General features: G+C 40.6%; 1 protein-coding gene across 4 annotated transcripts in view; it reads left to right on the top strand.

Moving 5' to 3' along the window:
• Window positions 1-347: 347 nt before the first annotated feature.
• Window positions 348-17582, top strand: part of cica (capicua transcriptional repressor a) — a 96602-nt gene continuing 79367 nt past the window's right edge. For 3 of the 4 annotated variants that reach the window (XM_034160877.1, XM_034160876.1, XM_034160874.1), the window contains exon 1: window positions 348-516. The gene's annotated coding sequence lies outside the window, so the exon portion shown is untranslated. Of the gene's footprint in view, window positions 543-17582 lie in introns of all 4 variants that reach the window. The other variant, XM_034160875.1, reaches the window with a different exon arrangement.

The raw sequence follows: 17582 nt of genomic DNA, 5'->3' as shown, positions 1-17582 counted from the left end.
TAAAAAGACATCCACTCGGGGCGTGGGGGGCACAGTGGGCTCCTGTCTTTTCTACGCCCCTGTTTACAGACAAATGAAGAAGGGATGGAGATGAATAGGAAAAAGAAAGAAGGTTCATTCCTGTCTGCGTTCCCGCCTACAGACGAATTTTATTGGTCGGCACGACCTCGCTCTCCTAACAGCTGTTCTGTGTTTTCCCACACTACAATTGGTTGCGACCAGCTGTCGATCAAATGAGCCTGGCCGTGTTGTTCCGCCCGTGGTTCTCTTCCGCGGGATCCTATTGGCTACTGTACCTGTACGTGCTGCGCGATTGGCCGCACGGGCTGGTTGTCAGGGCTGTGGGGCTTCATTCACCATTTTGCGACTGTAGTGAAGAATGTCCAGGGCAGTAGTTTTTCCTGCTTCTAAGTTGCTTTCTGGGAGAAACATGAAGGGACGCTGACCGGCAGCTGCGGACGGCCGGACAGCAGGCACTATTTGAAGCGGCGGACTGAGCGTGGAACGTTGTCGGCGGTGAGTCGTCCTCCTGCAGCACTGCGGTGAGGCTGCTGCTGCTCCCGTCGAGCTGCTAACGCTGTTTGCTCCACACATAAAATGTTTCATCGGTGTGTTTTGCGGTATGTGGACGGTCTGTGGAGGACAGCGGCTACAGGACGGACGGAGTGTCTCCTGTGGGAAAAAAAGGGGAGCGGTGCGGCTGGACATAGTGAGCTCGAAACTTTTCCACTAGGAATAAATTCAACGTCATAACTGCTGTAGCACTTCCGAAAAGAAAAACTACAAATTTGTCGTAAAAAACAAACAAACCAAGAACAAAAAACTTTCCTGACCCAAACACTCCTTTTCTTCTTTTTCGTGGCTGTTTCTTTAGGGCCTTCTCTTTGGACGAGTTTGTGAATAACCATAATGCATCACGCTTGGTTTTTTTTTTTTTGGTTGTTTTTTTAAGGCAACCGAATACTTATCATCTTTAGCTTTATTTCCGGACTGCTGTCACTTTCCGATGAGGGAGAAAACCTCAGTTTATCTGCTGTCAAAGTGTTAAACCGCACAGTGAATAATGGTGTTATTACAGGTGAATATGTGCGTTAAACCGGTTATTTCCCGTGACGATGCGCACAGGATTTGTAAGAGGCCTTGTGCGCGTGTTTGAGGCCTGGCAGCTGCACGCCTCTCGGCCTGCCGGGGACTGAGACTGGTAGTAATCGTGGTACTACAAGGCGCTGACACACACACACACACACACAACTGAGCCAGAAGTGACGTCATTGCTGCTGTACTCTGCGTATATATAATGTGTGTGTGTGTGTGTGTGTGTGTGTGTGTGTGTGTGTGTGTGTGTGTGTGTGTGTGTGTGTGTGTGTGTGTGTGTGTGTGTGTGTGTGTGTGTGTGTTAGTTAAAGACTGCAGCGCACTCAAACAGGCACTATATAAGGGCCCTATCTTCAACTCCACTTTTCAACCTATGCCATGCCTCATGTGAGTGCAAAGTAAAGTGCAGAGAACAGAGGGATTGTCTCTTAATTAATCTTGGGCGTGTTTTGAGCAAAATGTGTTTAAAATCAGTGCCCTAAATGGCATTTAAAAGATTAATATAGCCGCCAAGATTTAATGTATTGATGGTGTCCTGTGTAGCGAATGCAGTGTTTTTTCATTACCCATAATGCAGTGTGGCATGGCACAATGGAGAAACTCATAACATTTCCCTTCTGTGTTTCTCTTCATGTGGTTTCACATTTTCAGTGCAAATATTACAAGATCTTTCAGGAATACGGCTGTCCAAATATTGGCAAAACTTAGCAGACTGTAAGAACAACAAATTGCAATGTTAGTAGCTTTTTAGTGTGTTTTTGCTTTATTTCTCCAGAAAAGAACAACACCACAGTTTAAAGAACATTAGACAATCAAAAAATTGAAGTGATTAAATAGCTAACATCAAAACCATTATCATATACCTATAAATGATATGCCAATATGATTGGATAAAACACTAAAGAATAAATAGCAATACACCCTTTTCGCGGACGGGTAATATTTTTCATACCACCCGAGTAAAACCCACAAAATGAATGTTGCCTTGGTAGTCAGCCAATCCGGACAGCAGAGCGGCGCCACGAGGAAGAGGCGCGGTCAGAGGAACTGTGAAATACTGGTGAGTCACTATTAATAATTTCTTATGTGTCCAACCTCATAAGTTGATCATTAAAATTAAATTTGTTAGTTCAAAAAGCCATCATAATTATTTATAGGAAAACGTTCTATTTTTTTTCTACTAAGGTTTTAACTTTGAGTGTTTACACAGGAGAGAAAAGTGAGAAAATGTTAATGCCTGTTTCAGAAAAGTGTATAAAGTGTGGAGTGAGGGGTTTTACAGCCTTAAAACAAATATAATAATTGTAAAAAATAACGCTGACTACCTCGCAGATTTCGCCTATTGCGGGTTATTTTTAGAACGTAACTCCCACGATAAACGAGGGACCACTATATGATAAAATCGTTATCAAGTTGTTCACCAATGAATATGGCTTTTTACACCCTTCAGAAAACCATACAACATTTATCATTTATAGGTATATGATAAAATCGTTATCAAGTTGTTCACCAATGAATATGGCTTTTTACACCCTTCAGAAAACCATACAACATTTATCATTTATAGGTATATGATAAAATCGTTATCAAGTTGTTCACCAATGAATATGGCTTTTTACACCCTTCAGAAAACCATACAACATTTATCATTTATAGGTATATGATAAAATCGTTATCAAGTTGTTCACCAATGAATATGGCTTTTTACACCCTTCAGAAAACCATACAACATTTATCATTTATAGGTATATGATAAAATCGTTATCAAGTTGTTCACCAATGAATATGGCTTTTTATGCCCTGAAGAAAACCTTCAGCCTTCGGCCTCAGGGTGTATGGTTTTCTTCAGGGTGTATAAAGCCATATTAATTGATGAACAACTTGATAACTGATAATACACAGCTGGTAATATAAATGTAAAGGTAATATAAATGTAAAATATTGAAATACAATTATAAAATAAACTATTATATTCATTCACTCACTCATCTTCAACCACTTACTCCAATTAAGGATCACGGGGGAGCTGGAGCCTATCCCATCGCTGCACACCAGTCATCATCTATCTCAGTGACAGATATCTGAAGCTTTTGTACAACAATCATTTCCACATAAATTCAGCTTTATTTCATCATAAAAGGCAGTGGAAGCGATCAGAGTGCTACAGCTAAACCAACTGCTAGCTGATACGTTCACTGCACTTCAGACATTTCAAAACGTCACGGAATTTTGCCTAATTTCTGCTTGTAACAGCCTCGTTTCTGCTTAAAACTGACTTTAGAATGATTTAAGAGGTTTTACCTTCATCATCTGATGGTTAATAATCCCATTAATCCATTTGATTGTTTTGAGTGAAGAGTCTCTTTCTCAGATGTGCTGCTGTGGTCCGAAATTACGCATGCGCAGATGCAAAAGGCGGACCGACTTTTAGGGGCAGACCGTCCGGTCTGTGACACCGGCTTTTCTGTATGGAGTTTGCATGTTCTCCCCATGTCTGCGTGCGTTTCCTCCGGGCACTCCAGTCTCCTCCCACAATCAAAACATGCTTATTTAGGGTCGGCTTCTTTCTCTGCCCCTGACCGAGGCAGTGTCTCTACATCTGGAGTTGGTTCCCGGGCGCCGGACTGTGACTGCCCACTCCTCGTGGTTGGATTGTGTCTAACTAATTAGGATGGGTTAAATGCAGAGAACACATTTCATTGTATGTATGTACAATGACAATAAAGGCTTTTCTTCTTCAAGATCCACACAGAAAGGCCACAGGTGGGAATCAATCCCATAACCTTCTTGCTGTGAGGCAACAGTGCTAATCACTAAGCCACCGTGCTACCCAACATTATTATAACATGTATATGTCGTGGACGTGACGAGCAAAGCTCTTCAGCATCTCACCATGTCATTTAGGTCCTTCAGACTTTTTTTTTTTTGAGTAAATGCTTCAGTGGAGCAAGAGCATGGCTAAAACCTTTCAGCTTCTGGGGGAGCTCCATTCCCCTCCCAAATACCCCTAATTACATCTCTCTTAACCCCCTGTCACTTTAAGCATTGTTTTAACGTAGATGTAAATTAATATTCAAAGTTTTCAGGTGGGCTGTACAATATGGCCAAATTGTTGTATTGCAATATTGTCATATCAGTATGATTTATGATATGACTATAATTTCACACAATGTGCAGCAACAGTGAAAATAAAACATTCTTAAACAAAACAGTAATAATACCACACTCATTTTGCACTCATCATAAGGTTAGGATACAGTGCCCTTCAAAAGTACTGGAACACTTGGTATTTCACACATATGTTTGATGTTGCTGACATTAATGAGCGAAGCTCTTCACTATTGTCAAACAACAATTTCAAATTGAATAATTGTTGCAGAACCTACCATCGGTTTGTGGCTTTTTACAACAATGTTGTCCGGTTTGTGGCTCCTTCGTCTACCATGGGCAGATTTTTTTGTTCCATTTGTGGTTTGTGGAAATGTCTACCATCGGTTTGTGGCTTTTACGTTTTTTTTTTGTTTGTTTGTTTGTTTGTTTTTTATGACAATGTTGTCCAGTTTGTGGCTTTTTCGCCTGTGGGTAGATTTTTGTGCCATTTCCGGTTTGTGCCTTCATCTACCATAAGAGTGAGCTTTGCAGTGCTTCACTCACATTATACTAGGGCTGCAGCTATCGATTATTTTAGTAATCAAGTATTGTTTCGATTATTCTGGCGATTAATCGAGTAATCGGATAAAAAGTACTTCTGCGTTTTTAAACAATATCAATAGTCCAGGGCTCTCCCTAAGCAATGGCACAATGTCACTGCGCCAAAGTGTTGGCATTTTGCTGAAATGGTGATGGGATGTGGCTTTCTGTTTTGTTTTCTCCAACTTGTAAAATGTAACAATTTTTAAGTTTTGTTTTGTTTTTTTTATAAAGGTTGATGGACTGGGTCCATGCGTGATTTTTTTTTTTTTATCCCTCTCTCTGTGATTCAGCAGATGCATTTCAGCTGGAGGTTGAACATGCAAGCCTTGTAGGTTTTTTTTTTATTATTATTTTAAGTTACCATGTTTGTGAAGTGTTGTGTGTTGGCCAAAAAAGCAAAAATTAAAAAGTCAAACACTCAGTGTGAATCTGAGGGAAACACAGAAGAAAGAGTGGACTTCAGATGTTTGTCAATATCGCCGGGGACAGAGCAGTGACTCGCCCGGTCTGACAGCCCCTCACACCGGGCAGAGAGAGACAGCAGCCGGCCACCGGGTCAATAGTCCTTCCCCACGTAGAGCAGACCGTGTGTTTTTTTAAAAAATAGACAAACACACTGCTTCGCTGTAAATGCACAGTAAGTCTATTTCAGATGATCTGCGTGGACCATCTTTCTCTTAAAGGCCTTTATTTTACTCTGTCACGTTGGAAAGCGGTAGCTATCGTTGCTAATTTGATTAGCTGTTATGCTCCAGTCTTCTTCTGTTTTTTTTTTTCTGCAGACGTTGCAGCGCCACATACAGGCCTGGCATATGTACTACAACGTTAAACGAAACTTCGAGGCACAGAATTTGCCTCAAACATTTTTTGTAATCGAATTATTCGAGTTACTTGACTAATCGTTTCATCCCTACATTATACATTATAAATTTCAGAAAAAATATTTTAATATTGTCTTTAAAGGACTCAACAGATCATGACCTTCTCACCACCACGAAATTGGAGCACGATGAGAAAAAGCTCTTCATCCCACTGAGTTCTTCTTAACATTAGTAAATTCTACAAGATAAGAGGGTGCACAATGTAAGATCTACGCTGATGCTCACAGGCAGCCAGCGCCGTTCAGTCAGTGCGTTTGATATGATGTGTTGTCACTGTGACATGATACGCTGCATTATGGCTAATGAGAAAATGCCAAATCAAGCAGTGTTTTAATTTGAGCTTTTCTTCTCCTTGTTTATATACCCAGACCAGATTGGCTGTTCATGTACGTTTAGTACACAATTCCTACGTATGCATGTGCATGTATTGAGTCAGCAGTGCTCTTTGCTAGCGGTGCATTGAAGATGCAGACAATTTCAACTTTCTAGAAATTCCTTAAAGAAACCTGCTCACAGGTGAAAAACCTTGAACCAAGAATACAGTTGAACTAGAATCACCATTTTACTCACATGGAGCTGAATGGTGTGCCTTTTGCTTAAAGTAGAGGGTAGGAGGAGGGCTGGGGAGCACTGGCTGAAAAGGGAGGATGAGCTTTGGTCCTGAGACACTGGAGCTCCTATAAAATCTAGTGGTGGGCAAATCATTTATAGGTCCTGTAAGAGTTTGGTGCACTGGAACCTGGTGCATTTTGTTGTTGTTGTTGTTGCTCTGTTGCCATGGTGGTTTTAAGTGAGAGGTTATCTGGTGAGGAAAGGATCTGCACTAGGCATTGGAATCTCATCACTGACAGCGATTCGATACACACCTCGATACGCTACCAGCGATACAATACATATAGCAATACATGACGATACTGATGAGATACAGTTCACCCCGTTCCCGATTTGATATGCATTTGATGGCAATTCAATTCCTCACAATGCGACACAATGCGATTTGGTGCAATGCAATTAATGATGGGTATTGATAAGATTTTATAGATATCGATGTCATTATCTATTCCGCTCTTGCAGCCGGCTGCACGTCAGGATGTAATTCATAAAAAACAGTGGACGTCTCATTTTGGGGAAAAAAAACCCCGGTTTGGTAGGTTGTAGTTTATTGTTTGTATTATAACGTTTGGAAAGAGGTATCATTTGATTAAAACAGCGATTCGCTCTGAAGTTATTAATTCAGTCTGCAGTCAGCGTAGACAAATGATCATTTCCTGATAAACATCCTCAAAACAATGGCTGCTCCGGTGTCCCGAACAGAAGGACTGATAAGGGAATCATTAAGAAAAAAGGCTATTGATGTCATCGTATTTGTTGTGGTAGAAATGTGCTTTCTGGCTTCCGCCCATAGTGCATTCAATGTGCATCATAAAAAAATCGATGTATGCATCAGCGACCGATCCATCGCAATTTCACCTGTCAGTTGAATCGATGCACACTGAATGAATCGATGCACTTGCATCCCGCAAGTTTATATCTAGATACCTATTTGTATCGATTAATCTCCACATGCCTAATCTGCACGTAAAACCTCAAGGCGCACGAGTGGATCTTTTATGGGAACAACCACCCAAACTTCCTGAGGTGAAGTGAAGTGAGGTGACGTTTTGTATTTTTCCATTCGTGTTTGCTTTTGGTTCACACTTAAATTTTATTTTCAGTTCAGTTTTGTTGTAGTTTGACAGTTTGACGCACATTCCTCTGTGAGAAGCAGAGTCCGTGCACATCGAGAACATGTCTGTAGAAGTTCTGTCTAAATATTCTACTGTATACTGTACCAGATAGACTATGCTGGACTTCGGATCAGCTTTTTTTTTTTGCTCTATGGCTCAATCACATTCTGCTACCTCATGTTAGCAGTGCACCAGCACTGTGCATGGCCACACCTCAGTTAAAGATCAACACCTGTGTGGCACACAGATTTGCATAAGTACACTCACTGCATACAGAGTCTGACATCAGTTGGACACTGGCAATGGCACTTGCCCTGCTTTGCATCAGGTGTAAGATAGGGCCCTCAAGCTGTGTTTACACACTAGAAGTAAGAAAATGCAGGATATCAACATTTTTATGAACTTTTTCCAGCAGGTGGCAGGCCCCCTAGTGGCCATGATGTCACATTCCTATCTTATCACCACAGAGTTATAGCATGATGACGTCAAAATGGCCCTACGTGAACCTGTCTCTGGATGTTTCATACAGAAAGCCCAGATTGTTGTCAAAATGTTCTCTGCTTCATGACTCTGAAAATTTGGACTGGAAACTTTCAAATATTTTGCTCTGTTGGCAAGTGTTTTACTTTGAGTTGGACCTTGTGCACAGCTATTTACTTTATGATGGGCTTTTTCAGTAATGGGATAATTGAATGGCATGAAATTTGCCATGTGTATGGACAGCCTCTGTTAGATACACAGTGCTAAATTTGGTGGAACTGTGGCACTAGATCACACTGCAATGCATATATTTATGAAGTTCAGAGCTGTAACATGCTCCAAAGTTCATGTAGATCTTGCCTGAGAGTCTTAAAAAGTTTTCTCTGTGGTTCCTGCTTGGGGCAGACCTGGATCGGGGGGGGGGGTGTCATGTTTTTGACCAGCATAGGCTACCAGGCATTGTATTTATTAGCCTAGTGGGATAGCAGACAAATCACAAGTCACTTACACAAGTTTTACAATGCAGCCATGATTAAAACACTTTTCAAGCGTTCCCATCTGATCGGTGCCAAGTTGTCCACCTGTGGTTAGTATGCAATTTTCACGTCTGTGTCATCAGGACAACACTTGAGGTATTTTTCTGTGGCAGGAGACCAGAAGATTTACAACACGTGCATCTTGACCCTTCTCACATGAGCAGCAGTCACCTTAATGGCCACCAGGACCCTGCAGTTTACAACAAAGCTCCATAAATAAGATGCAAACTACAGGCCTCCTTTATCTCTGTATGCATGAACAACCCCAGATATCTGCCAGCAACACCATTCAGTCTAAAAGAATAATTATGTTAAAAGGTGGCAGTATGGCCCAATCAGGGGTTCACTGGTCAGAGAACTAACAGTTCAGACCTGCACATGCAGTCGTTTTTATACGGTGACTTATGGAAATTCTGTGGATTCACTGACTGGCTCCATTATGTTGATGCCTGCCTGGGGGCTAATCCCAGGGAAAAAGTAGTACGATATGCTAACGTGTGTTTGAGCACTCGCTTTTCCACAGACATCAGTCATGTTTTTCCAGCAGCTTCTTTAGCTGATTCAAGACAGTAACACCAGCAGATTATAAATGACACATGATTCAAATCAAAGGTTCGTGTTCTGGACATTAGAAAATACATCCACATATACGACTCCTCAAATCCACCTAAAAAAAACAAAAACAAATGACACGTAGATGTCAGGTTTAGGGCAGATGCTACTGCTGCATGTTACCTCTTCCACCACACTGTGGAACTCCTTTGGATTCTGGATGGCAACCACCCACATAGATAACCTCCCACAAGCAAGCATCTGTCTACCGCAGTCAGGTGGTCATCCTTTTAGTATTCTCCAGTTGCTTCATTCATCAACACAGCATGCTGGCTCATGCACAGAACAACACGTCACATGGCCAAAATGTTGTAGCCGAGGTTCCTGCAAAATGCAAAGAAAAGCCCTCATCAGACTCTCCCAGCGTAACTGTTCATTTGATACAAAGTCATTACTTTGCTGCTCAAGGGACCTCAGAGGTGCAGAGTATCAAAGACATCCAGTAGTTGTCATAGATTACTGGTTAGCATCCAAGTCTCACAGCTGTATAGTCAGGCAGGAAGCAACAGGACCCGAAATACATCACTGCATTTAAATCCAGCAAATGCTAATAAAATATTTTGCATAAATATGTTATACTAGTACGTTGCTGTAGGGATCCACAGGCTCTAGATTGCGTAGTGTTTATAAAAAAAGGAGCTGACATTTTTCAAGGGTGGTAATAAATTATGCAAAGTTTCTATAATGATTTGGAATGGCGTGTGAGTCCAGAATGTTTTTAGAACCTTAGACCTCAACAACGCAGCCCTTTTATTTCCTGTTAATTATGTAATTTTTAATGTAATTTACTGTCTTAATGTATTTATAAATTGTTTCGGTTCCAGTTATATACACACTATTATTATTGTCGTCATTATTGTCTTATTTTATTATAACTTCTATTTTGTCATTTGATTTTTAAATGGACCACAATGGAAATAAGTTTTCACTTTCTTGTGTCATCTATGTATTTTAACATGTTTACAAATATATTATGAACAAATAGATAATTGGCAAAGCTTCTGGGGAAAACCTGGTCTTGTTAGGAGAGACGGCATCCATCCCACTTTGGATGGAGCAGCTCTCATTTCTAGAAATCTGGCTAATTTTCTTAAATCCTCCAAACCGTGACTATCCAGGGTTGGGACCAGGAAGCAGAGTTGTAGTCTTACACACCTCTCTGCAGCTTCACTCCCCCTGCCATCCCCTCATTACCCCATCCCCGTAGAGACAGTGCCTGCTCCCAGACTACCAATAACCAGCAAAAATCTATTTAAGCATAAAAATTCAAAAAGAAAAAATAATATAGCACCTTCAACTGCACCACAGACTAAAACAGTTAAATGTGGTCTATTAAACATTAGGTCTCTCTCTTCTAAGTCCCTGTTGGTAAATGATATAATAATTGATCAACATATTGATTTATTCTGCCTTACAGAAACCTGGTTACAGCAGGATGAATATGTTAGTTTAAATGAGTCAACACCCCCGAGTCACACTAACTGTCAGAATGCTCGTAGCACGGGCCGGGGCGGTGGATTAGCAGCAATCTTCCATTCCAGCTTATTAATTAATCAAAAACCCAGACAGAGCTTTAATTCATTTGAAAGCTTGTCTCTTAGTCTTGTCCATCCAAATTGGAAGTCCCAAAAACCAGTTTTATTTGTTATTATCTATCGTCCACCTGGTCGTTACTGTGAGTTTCTCTGTGAATTTTCAGACCTTTTGTCTGACTTAGTGCTTAGCTCAGATAAGATAATTATAGTGGGCGATTTTAACATCCACACAGATGCTGAGAATGACAGCCTCAACACTGCATTTAATCTATTATTAGACTCTATTGGCTTTGCTCAAAAAGTAAATGAGTCCACCCACCACTTTAATCATATCTTAGATCTTGTTCTGACTTATGGTATGGAAATAGAAGACTTAACAGTATTCCCTGAAAACTCCCTTCTGTCTGATCATTTTTTAATAACATTTACATTTACTCTGATGGACTACCCAGCAGTAGGGAATAAGTTTCATTACACTAGAAGTCTTTCAGAAAGCGCTGTAACTAGGTTTAAGGATATGATTCCTTCTTTATGTTCTCTAATGCCATATAACAACACAGTGCAGAATAGCTACCTAAACTCTGTAAGGGAGATAGAGTATCTCGTCAATAGTTTTACATCCTCATTGAAGACAGCTTTGGATGCTGTAGCTCCTCTGAAAAAGAGAGCTTTAAATCAGAAGTGTCTGACTCCATGGTATAACTCTCAAACTCGTAGCTTAAAGCAGATAACCCGTAAGTTGGAGAGGAAATGGCGTCTCACTAATTTAGAAGATCTTCACTTAGCCTGGAAAAAGAGTCTGTTGCTCTATAAAAAAGCCCTCCGTAAAGCTAGGACATCTTTCTACTCATCACTAATTGAAGAAAATAAGAACAACCCCAGGTTTCTTTTCAGCACTGTAGCCAGGCTGACAAAGAGTCAGAGCTCTATTGAGCTGAGTATTCCATTAACTTTAACTAGTAATGAGTTCATGACTTTCTTTGCTAACAAAATTTTAACTATTAGAGAAAAAATTACTCATAACCATCCCAAAGACATATCGTTATCTTTGGCTGCTTTCAGTGATGCCGGTATTTGGTTAGACTCTTTCTCTCCGATTGTTCTGTCTGAGTTATTTTCATTAGTTACTTTATCCAAACCATCAACATGTTTATTAGACCCCATTCCTACCAGGCTGCTCAAGGAAGCCCTACCATTATTTAATGCTTCGATCTTAAATATGATCAATCTATCTTTGTTAGTTGGCTATGTACCACAGGCTTTTAAGGTGGCAGTAATTAAACCATTACTTAAAAAGCCATCACTTGACCCAGCTATCTTAGCTAATTATAGGCCAATCTCCAACCTTCCTTTTCTCTCAAAAATTCTTGAAAGGGTAGTTGTAAAACAGCTAACTGATCATCTGCAGAGGAATGGTCTATTTGAAGAGTTTCAGTCAGGTTTTAGAATTCATCATAGTACAGAAACAGCATTAGTGAAGGTTACAAATGATCTTCTTATGGCCTCGGACAGTGGACTCATCTCTGTGCTTGTTCTGTTAGACCTCAGTGCTGCTTTTGATACTGTTGACCATAAAATTTTATTACAGAGATTAGAGCATGCCATAGGTATTAAAGGCACTGCACTGCGGTGGTTTGAATCATATTTGTCTAATAGATTACAATTTGTTCATGTAAATGGGGAATCTTCTTCACAGACTAAAGTTAATTATGGAGTTCCACAAGGTTCTGTGCTAGGACCAATTTTATTCACTTTATATATGCTTCCCTTAGGCAGTATTATTAGACGGTATTGCTTAAATTTTCATTGTTACGCAGATGATACCCAGCTTTATCTATCCATGAAGCCAGACGACACACACCAATTAGCTAAACTGCAGGATTGTCTTACAGACATAAAGACATGGATGACCTCTAATTTCCTGCTTTTAAACTCAGATAAAACTGAAGTTATTGTACTTGGCCCCACAAATCTTAGAAACATGGTGTCTAACCAGATCCTTACTCTGGATGGCATTACCCTGACCTCTAGTAATACTGTGAGAAATCTTGGAGTCATTTTTGATCAGGATATGTCATTCAAAGCGCATATTAAACAAATATGTAGGACTGCTTTTTTGCATTTACGCAATATCTCTAAAATCAGAAAGGTCTTGTCTCAGAGTGATGCTGAAAAACTAATTCATGCATTTATTTCCTCTAGGCTGGACTATTGTAATTCATTAATATCAGGTTGTCCTAAAAGTTCCCTAAAAAGCCTTCAGTTAATTCAAAATGCTGCAGCTAGAGTGCTGACGGGGACTAGAAGGAGAGAGCATATCTCACCCATATTGGCCTCTCTTCATTGGCTTCCTGTTAATTCTAGAATAGAATTTAAAATTCTTCTTCTTACTTATAAGGTTTTGAATAATCAGGTCCCATCTTATCTTAGGGACCTCGTAGTACCATATCACCCCAATAGAGCGCTTCGCTCTCAGACTGCAGGCTTACTTGTAGTTCCTAGGGTTTGTAAGAGTAGAATGGGAGGCAGAGCCTTCAGCTTTCAGGCTCCTCTCCTGTGGAACCTGCTCCCAATTCAGATCAGGGAGACAGACACCCTCTCTACTTTTAAGATTAGGCTTAAAACTTTCCTTTTTGCTAAAGCTTATAGTTAGGGCTGGATCAGGTGACCCTGAACCATCCCTTAGTTATGCTGCTATAGACGTAGACTGCTGGGGGGTTCCCATGATGCACTGTTTCTTTCTCTTTTTGCTCTGTATGCACCACTCTGCATTTAATCATTAGTGATCGATCTCTGCTCCCCTCCACAGCATGTCTTTTTCCTGGTTCTCTCCCTCAGCCCCAACCAGTCCCAGCAGAAGACTGCCCCTCCCTGAGCCTGGTTCTGCTGGAGGTTTCTTCCTGTTAAAAGGGAGTTTTTCCTTCCCACTGTAGCCAAGTGCTTGCTCACAGGGGGTCGTTTTGACCGTTGGGGTTTTACATCATTATTGTATGGCCTTGCCTTACAATATAAAGCGCCTTGGGGCAACTGTTTGTTGTGATTTGGCGCTATATAAAAAAAAAATTGATTGATTGATTGATTGACTCATGGTAATGGCAACATGCCATTGAACTAAACTGACTAAACTACAAAAAACACAATAAATATATAACACTAACAACACTGTTAAACTAAGATGAACCAAAATAACATTTAAAACCCCAAAACCGCGAACACCCATGGTGCATTGCACAGCAACGCCATTGTTCATTGTTATTAGCTAATATCGCAAATTTCTCAGAAAACTTTAGTCCCATCAACTTTCCATTTTTGCATCATTCATTCTTGACATAAAACACATAAGCACACCAAACTGCAAATGTCAGCTCTCCCAAGTTTCTCTGTGATCTAAGCCATACACATGCACACAGAGGCCACTTGGCTATTATAATATAGATAACAATTACAAAGTCAACAGCAGCTGTAGCAATTAAATCATCATTTCTCAGGTAGCTAAGAGTCCTGTCTGCACACCTGGTTTATTCACCAGGGTCTGTTTGTGGTACCGTGAAGAGGTTGAGCTCATCCCTGTGTACATACCGCCAGTCCAGCACAGGGCTATTTCATATAGATAAACACGCTCACATGTCTGTCAGCTGTGAGAGGAAGCTTTATCTTTATCTTCAAACCCATGACCTCCTGCCTATAAGGTGATGGCGCTAACCTATTATGGAGTGTAAACTGCTCTGCAAACAAGCATGCTTGAACAGGGATGATCCTGTTCAGTGGCAGTCATGACTCCATGTTTCACAGAGGCGAGTGTGGGTTGCGTCAGAGTCAACACAAGACGCATACCACCATCATGACCAAGACACTCCTGCTGCCAAATTATTTTGTGGTGGTTGCTGTACAGCTGACTGTACAGAGTGAGGGTGGGTTTGGGTTTTTTTTTTTTTTGGTCAGCTGTCAGAGTTGACGGCCAATACATTCATTATCACTTATTTACATATTAATAATTGAGTAACATGCTCTGTCCACCTCCAGATTATGTGGTTTTTCCACAGGCAATGCATGTGTTTTTGAAATTAATTGCTTACTGATAGGTATATTGCCACTGTGTTTTTAAGAATTAAGTTAGAAAAAGACACCACTCTAATTGTATTTCTTAGCATTTAGATAAGGGATTCATAATGTGATTTTGTCAGTATGATTAAAATTCATGCTGTCTGGAGTAGAACATGACACGGGAGTGGGTTTTCACTCCCGTCCCATCCCGCTCCCTGAAAAAAAATCCCATCCTGTCCCAATCCTGGACTGGAGTAAAAAAATAAATCCCATCCCGTCCCAATCCTGTAAAGATGACTCCCAATCCCAGACATGACACAAAACTAAAGTCATTTCAAATGGCAACTTTCTGGCTTTAAGAAACACTATAAGAAATCAGGAAAAAAAAATTGTGGCAGTCAGTAACGGTTACTTTTTTAGACCAAGCAGAGGGAAAAAAAAAATTATGGAATCATGAAAAACAAAAGAACACTCCAACACATCACTAGTATTTTGTTGCACCACCTCTGGCTTTTATAACAGCTTGCAGTCTCTGAGGCATGGACTTAATGAGTGACAAACAGTACTCTTCATCAATCCGGCTCCAACTTTCTCTGATTGCTGTTGCCAGATCAGCTTTGCAGGTTGGAGCCTTGTCATGGACCATTTTCTTCAACTTCCACCAAAGATTTTCAATTGGATTAAGATCTGGACTATTTGCAGGCCATGACATTGACCCTATGTGTCTTTTTGCAAGGAATGTTTTCACAGTTTTTGCTCTATGGCAAGATGCATTATCATCTTGAAAAATGATTTCATCATCCCCAAACATCCTTTCAATTGATGGGATAAGAAAAGTGTCCAAAATATCAATGTAAACTTGTGCATTTATTGATGATGTAATGACAGCCATCTCCCCAGTGCCTTTACCTGACATGCATCCCCATATCATCAATGACTGAGGAAATTTACATGTTCTGTTCAGGCAGTCATCTTTATAAATCTCATTGGAACGGCACCAAACAAAAGTTCCAGCATCATCACCTTGCCCAATTCAGATTCGAGATTCATCACTGAATATGACTTTCATCCAGTCATCCACAGTCCACAATTGCTTTTCCTTAGCCCATTATAACCTTGTTTTTTTCTGTTTAGGTGTTAATGATGGCTTTCGTTTAACTTTTCTGTATGTAAATCCCATTTCCTTTAGGCAGTTTCTTACAGTTCAGTCACAGACATTGACTCCAGTTTCCTCCCATTCGTTCCTCATTTGTTTTGTTGTGCATTTTCGAGACATATTTTTGAGACATATTGCTTTAAGTTTTCTGTCTTGACGCTTTGATGTCTTCCTTGGTCTACCAGTATGTTTGCCTTTAACAACCTTCCCATGTTGTTTGTATTTGGTCCAGAGTTTAGACACAGCTGACTGGGAACAACCAACATCTTTTGCAACATTGCGTGATGATTTACCCTCTTTTAAGAGTTTGATAATCCTCTCCTTTGTTTCAATTGACATCTCTTGTATTGGAGCCATGATTCATGTCAGTCCACTTGGTGCAACAGCTCTCCAAGGTGTGATCACTCCTTTTTAGATGCAGACTAACGAGCAGATCTGATTTGACCCTGCAGGTGTTAGTTTTGGGGATGAAAATTTACAGGGTGATTCCATAATTTATTCCTCAGAATTGAGTTAGTCCATATTTTTTTCCCTCTGCTTGGTCTAAAAATGTAACCGTTACTGACTGCCACAATTATTTTTCCTGATTTCTTATAGTGTTTCTTAAAGCCAGAAAGTTGCCATTTGAAATGACTTTAGTTTTGTGTCATGTCTGTGATCTGCTTTTTTCTACAAAATTAAACAACTGAATGAACATCCTCCGAGGCCGGTGATTCCATAATTATTGCCAGGGGTTGTAAGAGTGGAGGAAGGTGCACACAGGTGGACTACATTCTTTATAGGAGATGAAAGCTAAAAGAAATCAGAGACTGTAAGGTGGTGGCAGGAGAGAGTCTCGTTAGACAGCATAGGATGGTTGTTTGTAGGATGACTTTAGAGGTAAAGAAGAAGAAGAGAGTGAGAGCTCAACAAAGGATCAGATAGTGGAAGCTGAAGGAGGAAGACTGTTGTGTAAAATTTAGTGAGCAGGTGAGAGAAGCACTGGTTGGAGGGGAAGCAATTTTGGACAACTGGAAAAGTACTGCAGATGTGGTGAGGGAGACAGCTAGGACAGTACTGGGTATGACATCTGGACAGTGGAAGGAAGACAAGGAGACTTGGTGGTGGAATGAAGAGGTCCAGGAAAGCATAAGGAGAAAGAGGTTGGCGAAAAAGTTTTGGGATAGTCGGAGAGATGAAGAAAGTAGAAAGGAGTATAAGGAGATGCGGCGTAGGGCGAAAAGAGAAGTGGCAAAAGTGAAGGAAAAGGCATATTGCGAGCTGTACAAGAAGTTGAATAGGAAGGAAGGAGAAAAGGACTTGTACCGATTGGCCAGACAAAGGGACAGAGCTGGAAAGGATGTGCAGCAGGTTAGGGTGGTAAAAGATGCACATGGTAATGTGCTGACAAGTGAGGAGTGTGTGCTGAGAAGGTGGAGGGAATATTTTGAAGAGCTGATGAATAAAGAAAATGAGCGAGAGAAAAGGCTGGATGATGTGGTGAGAGTAAATCAGGAAGTACAAGAGATTAGTAAGGAAGAAGTGAGGGCTGCTATGAAGAGGATGAAGAGTGGAAAGGTAGTTGATCCAGATGACATTCCAGTGGAGGCATGGAAATGTCTAGGAGAGATGGTAGTAGAGTTTCTAACCAGATTGTTTAATAAAATCTTGGAAAGTGAGAGGATGCCTGAGGAGTGGAGACGAAGTGTGCTGGTTCCTATTTTCAAGAACAAGGGTGATGTGCAGAGCTGCAGTAACTACAGAGGCATAAAGCTGATCAGTCACAGCATGAAGATATGGGAAAGAGTAGTAGAAGCTAGGCTTAGAAAACAGGTGAAGATCTG

Source organism: Thalassophryne amazonica, chromosome 20 (genome assembly GCF_902500255.1).
Source record: "Thalassophryne amazonica chromosome 20, fThaAma1.1, whole genome shotgun sequence".
NCBI lineage: Eukaryota > Metazoa > Chordata > Actinopteri > Batrachoidiformes > Batrachoididae > Thalassophryne > Thalassophryne amazonica.
This window is presented reverse-complemented; position numbering and strand designations above follow the sequence as displayed.